At 42.3% G+C, this 6,134-nt stretch overlaps 1 long non-coding RNA gene and 1 pseudogene across 1 annotated transcript; both read left to right on the forward strand.

The window, feature by feature from the left end:
- Positions 1–1,244: 1,244 nt before the first annotated feature.
- Positions 1,245–4,356, forward strand: LOC126994654 (uncharacterized; annotated as a pseudogene).
- A 91-nt stretch (positions 4,357–4,447) lies between these two features.
- LOC126994655 (uncharacterized) lies at positions 4,448–4,900 on the forward strand. The gene is made up of 2 exons (XR_007749379.1): positions 4,448–4,635; positions 4,868–4,900. It is a non-coding gene; the product is annotated as an uncharacterized LOC126994655 (long non-coding RNA).
- Positions 4,901–6,134: the final 1,234 nt, after the last annotated feature.

Consider the following 6,134-nt stretch of genomic DNA (forward strand, 5'->3'; position numbering starts at 1 on the left):
GGTGGAAAACTCAGGAAGACCAAACGAGGAAAAGGACTCGGAGGAAACAGCAGTGCCATCGAGCTTCAGCAGCAGGAGCGGTAGCAGATGCCTTCGTCTCAGCAGCACCAGTAGTAGTAATGCTGGAGGACGTCGTGAGGAAGGAGGTATACGGGTAGCGGGGAGGGTGGACCCACGGTAGGGCCTTGGGTAGCCGACTTGCAGGACTCTGGTTATTCCGCGCCAGGGAAGGGGGCGCTCTAGTCCTCCTCCTCCACCGCCTCGCTTCCGCCGTCATCTATCGACTTCGCTGTGGAAAGAAGACGACGTTAGAATATTGGTATGAAGTGATAGTGACAGGTACACACAGCACACACTCACCCTGCAGCACACCTGCATGAACAAGCACACCAGCAGCGAGAGAGTCTAAATATTTGAATTACTGTCCGCCTCTGTAATAATCTCTATATAAATATATAAAAACACACACACACACACACACACACACACACACACACACACACACACACACACATATAAATATATATATATATATATATATATATATATATATATATATATATATATATATATATATATATATATATATATATATATGTATATATATATATATATATATATATATATATATATATATATATATATATATATATATATATATATATATATATATATATATATATATATATATATATATATATATATATATATATATATATATATAGGTCATTTGGGGGAAATGGGGATTTGGTCATTTTGGAGGTAAAAAATGATTTTGGCCTCAGGAGTGTTGGAATCACTATGGACAAAAATGAGTGCATAAACTATTAGAGCATTCATTTGCGGTCATTTCAGTGTGTGAATCGTTTTTCTACGTTAAAAAATGAATGTGTGACAGAATTGCTCCCAAAACCATGCAAAAAATGTTGCAAAAAACATTTGCAATGTTTCAGAAAATTTGTTATAATTCACCACACGGATAAATTTTGGGGGCAATTTGCGATGCTTGAAGAATTTGGGGCAATTGGCGATAGCTATCACTTCCATAGCATTTATATGCAAGTATTAAAGACACCACAGCATTCTGAAAGTGGGGCAGATTACGACTGGTGTGGGGGCAATTGAGGATCGCTACCCGATCGTTTATTGCCCCCACACCGATCATCTATGCCCCATCTGATTCTATTTACCCCCATTATGATCGTCAATTCCCCCATGTTACTTAACCTTTTTTCTAGGTTTCAGAAGTTGTGAAAATGGTGCGAGATTATGTTAAGAAGGCTAAGCCATATAATGATGCCACCCTTAAACTCGCCCTGGAAGAAATTGCAAGTGGTGTTGCAATTAAGGAAGCATCGAGGAAGCACAAGATTGGGTATGGAAAGCTATGGAGTGAACATAAGAAGCACCAGGAATCTGAGGACTACCAACCTACAACGCACACAGGCAAAAGAGTGAGTACAAATATAATTTAGTACAATAAAGCCATTGTCACAGATGCATAAGATTCACGTTCGAGTCAGAGACGAATGCGAAATTACCATTTTTACACTGTTTAGTTTCAAAGTCTCTCATAAGTTTTGTTGTGTCTGTTTACCGTAGGAGTACATTTTCTGGGTTAGGCAGCAGTTTTTATAGTTTCTGCTCAATCAATTTTAAACTCAATAGCTTTAAAACTACATTGATTTCCATATTTTGTTTTCTTTGTTTGCAGGGAAGGAAGGTTGCACTGTCCGCTGAGATGGAGGCAGAAATATTGAGATGCGTGAAGATCATGGAGCAAATGGGAATGCCTCCTCCCATTGCTGAATTCCAATCTCTCATACATGACTACCTGGAATTCAACCAATGTGTCACGCCTTTCAAAGACAATCGGCCAGGAAGGGACTGGGTGAGCAGTTTCTTGAAGCGCCATGGGCTCACATTAAAGAAAGGAGGCATGATGCAGCTGGCGAGGAAGAGTGTCACGTCAGACCCATTCGTTGTCTACGGATTTTACGACAAGTTAGGGAAGCTCTTCGATGAAATGGGACTAGCAGACAAGCCTAGTTCCATCTTCAATATGGATGAGACCGGTTTTCCTACAGACCCATCAAAGGCCAAGACCATCGGCACAAAAGGGGTGAAAACAGTAAGGATTACACATGGTGCCAACAGGAAAACATCACTGTGTTAGCTACCTGCTGCGCCGATGGGACTGCACTACCACCTTTGATTGTATTCAAAGGCAAGAAGATGCAGACTACCTGGCGGGGTGATAATGCTTTGCCAGGAACTCAATATGCTGTGACTGATTCTGGGTGGATGACCACCTCTGTCTTTGAGGACTTCTTCGAGTCTTTTGTAGAAGTAGTGAAAGGAGAGGGCCAATTCTGGTGGTGCTAGATGGTCACCTGAGCCACACATCCTTAGGTACAGTAGATTTGGCAGTGAAAAACAACATCACCATCTTGAAGTTGCCACCTCATTGTACCGACCTCCTCCAGCCCTTGGATGTGGCTTGTTTTGCTCCCTTGAAGTCGTACTACGACTCCAAGTTGCTGGAGTATACTCAAAGTACAGGAGGCCGTGAGAACCTTCGTAAGGATCTCTTTGTGAACATGTTGTGTTCAGTTTGGAACACTGGGTTGTCAAGGAGAACATTGTGGCAGGTTTCCGAGCAACTGGTATCCATCCCCTAGATAGGGTGAAGTATAACACTTCAAGGCTCGATACAATAAAGCTCAAAACCTATGATGACTGGGTGTCTGCAGGAAAGCCCACTGATGACGATGACCAGCCAATCCTGCCCACTGCTCGTACCCAGTCCCTAGACATACCTCCTCCTCCTGCACCTGAAGATGATGAAACCCCAGCAGCATCTACACCTACTGCTTCAACACCTAAGCGAACAGCCACTGCTTCTACATCCACGGATTCTCAAACAGCCCCCTCACAGGAATTGAAGAAGTACACGGACCAACAGCTGGTGGATGAGCTACTGAGCAGGGATGAGGCTGCATTGAGTCTCTTCTTCAAATGTCTCGTCTCAAGCATCTCTCAGCATGGTAAGAAACTTCCCCCAGCTTCCATAGAGGCTGTCCTACACTCCAGAGGACGTCGTGCTACCCCCCTCACAAAAAAGAGGAGAGTCATTCCCATGAGTTGCTCTGTAATAACTGATGAGAAGTGCCGCCAAAAGATTGCAGAAATGAACGAGTCTAAGGCAAGACCTCGGAAGAAGGGAGCTCCTACTCAAACTGAGAAGTCTACGAAGGAAGCACCAAAGAAAAAGGCAACAGGGAAGAAGAGAAAGTTGAAAGAGGAGGAGGATGAGGACTCGGACTCAACAGTTGTCTCCAGTGTCGCAATGACTGAAGCTAACACCTCCAGTGATTTATCTCTGGAGGATCTGCTGAGAGATGACCTTGAAGAGGTGCAAGACGACCTTGAGGAGGCTACAGAAGTGAGAATGGAGGAGGTGACACAACGAAGAGAAGAGACAGAAGCCAGAAGAGGAGAGACAGAAGACAGACGAGACGAGACAGAAGACAGAAGAGAAGAGACAGATTACAGAAGTGACAAGGACAGAGATTATAGGCATGATGAGGCCACAGCAGATGGAACAGAGGCGGTCACATCAAAGAATGGTAGGCCTACCATTGAAGACGCAGACACCTATAAATATGTCGCAGTGTACTTCTCGCACCCAAAGCCTCAGTACTTCTGGGGGAAAATTCTTAAGGTATTTTCAAGTGACGAAGAAACTGAAGTGACGCAGGTGGAGGTCGATTTTTTGCAGAAGAAAGCGATCTCCAGTGACCCTTCAGCATGGACCTGGGCTGAGAAGACGGTTAAAGAGGTCCTAATCATTGACACCAAATTCATCGTGTTTGGGCCTCTGGTCCCTGACGTAAAGAAGAACATATTCCGCTTTCCAGATGTTCAGGCCATGGCCTCTCTTCGAGAATTTGAACAGAGGGATGATTAAGGAAGAAAACACTATAAGGAAGAAAAACACTTTTATTTCTCCTAGAAAAACACTTTTAATTCTCCTAGAATACATTATGTATCAGCTTTAAGGCCAGGCTAAGTAAGCTAGCCTTGTAATGTGGGCTATATCATCTTTGTTTTTTGTTTGAATATATTTAGTTGATAATTTCTGTCTTTATCTATCCTATAGTATGCCAAATTACCTTCAAATAAACGAATTACAGACCGATAGTTAATTGCCCCACGAAAATCGTCATTTACCCCACTGGGGCAAATGGCGATTGCACCACTAAATTCGATCTCTATTTAAAACAACAAGATTTTCAAAATCTTTCAATACGGGGATAGAAGCATAATGTATCAACACACTGTGTGGTACCTAGTTTGTTTTTCAATTATTATTGTTTTATTTTTTGTGTGCAATAGAGCTGCCTCCTTTGTTGTAAAAAAAAAAAAAAAAAAATAATAGAAATATAAAAAAAATGGAAAAAGAACAGAATAAACATCGAAAAAGAAAAGCAACAGAAATAAATGAACATCAAGAAAAGAGAAATACAAAGAAACATCATCCACCTTTCGGTCCCAAACAACATCACCAAAATTATGGATGGGTCTCTTCTGGGAGGAAAGCGGCTCATCCAGACCAAGGAACATCAACAAAAGGTTGATAGGAAAAAATAACAACAAAAAGCATCAATAAGAAGTAAAAGAAAAAGAACAGGAAAACATCGAAAAAGAAAACTAAAGCAATAAAAAGAACGAAAAACACGACATCAAGAAAATGAAATAAAACAAACATCATCCACCTTTCGGCCCTAACAACATCTCCAAAATTATGGGTGGGTCTCTTCTGGGAGGAAAGCGGCTCACCCAGACCAACGAACATCAACAAAAGGATGATAGGAAAAAAGAACACCAAAAAAGAAAACCAACACCGGGAAAACACAAAGGAAAAAAGAAAGAAAAAGAAAACAAATAGAAAAAAGAAAAGAAAGAAAGAAAAGGAAAAAGAAACAACAAAATAACAAAAAAAATAATAAAAAAATAATATAAATAAATAAATAAATAAATACAGAATATAGTAAAATTAACTAACTGACTCTAGCTGCTTAACTAACTATCAAACTATCTATTTAAGTAACGTACCTAACTGACGGTAATACAGCTGTTTGACTACCCATTAACAAACAAACAAACAAACCACTTAACGATCTAACATGGATAGTGAGGTAAGGTGGGATTAGACTTACAGGAGCTGCCTTGTATAAACCAACCGGCCTCTTGCAGACTCCTGACGTTCTTATGTTCTTTTACGTTTAATAATATGGCCCTTAAACCCCATTCACACCTGTACTAATACCTGACTGGTTGGGTGACTCTTCTACCTCTGCCTGCCTCCCCTCCTGCTACTGTCTCCGCTATCAGCACACAATCTACGCTCCCCCATAAAACCCACACCTAACCTAACTTAACCTTCCTGTATATCCCCTTCACACCTGTGCTAATACCTGGCTGGATGGGTGACTCCTTCTACCTCTGCCTGCCTCCCCTAATGTTACTCCCTCCGCTATAAGCACAAATCTTCCCTCTCCCATAAAACCCCACCTAACCTATCCTAACCTTCCTGTAAACTCCCTTCACACCCGTACTAATACCTGGCTGGTTGGGTGACTTTTTCTACATCTGCCTGCCTCTTCCTGTTACTGTCTCCGCTATCAGCACACAATCTTCCCTCAACCATAAAACCCACACCTAACCTAACCTAACCTTCCTAACCTAAGCTTACTGTATACCCCTTCATACCTGTGCTAATACATGACTGGCTCACTTCCCTACATTCAACCACTAACACCTCACCCCCCCACACACACACGCATAAAACTATCAAACCCTCATTTAAAACAATATATCAAACACTCACAAGAAAAAACACTAGGACGCAACACTGTATAAGGCAAAGATGATGGTGGGAAGAGGGGTAAAGGGGGGTGGGAGGTCGCACGATAACCTACGCATTACCCCGGCGCGCTCCTCCGTCCCCTTGGCTCGTGACTCCGCGCAGGTAACAGCAGACCCCCTCAGCCGGCGACACAGGACCGATTGTGACACGCAGGTTACCTCAGTTTACCTTTCCCAGGCATACCCATTTCACTGACCCACGC

The sequence above is a fragment of the Eriocheir sinensis genome, unplaced genomic scaffold, assembly GCF_024679095.1.
Source record: "Eriocheir sinensis breed Jianghai 21 unplaced genomic scaffold, ASM2467909v1 Scaffold843, whole genome shotgun sequence".
NCBI lineage: Eukaryota > Metazoa > Arthropoda > Malacostraca > Decapoda > Varunidae > Eriocheir > Eriocheir sinensis.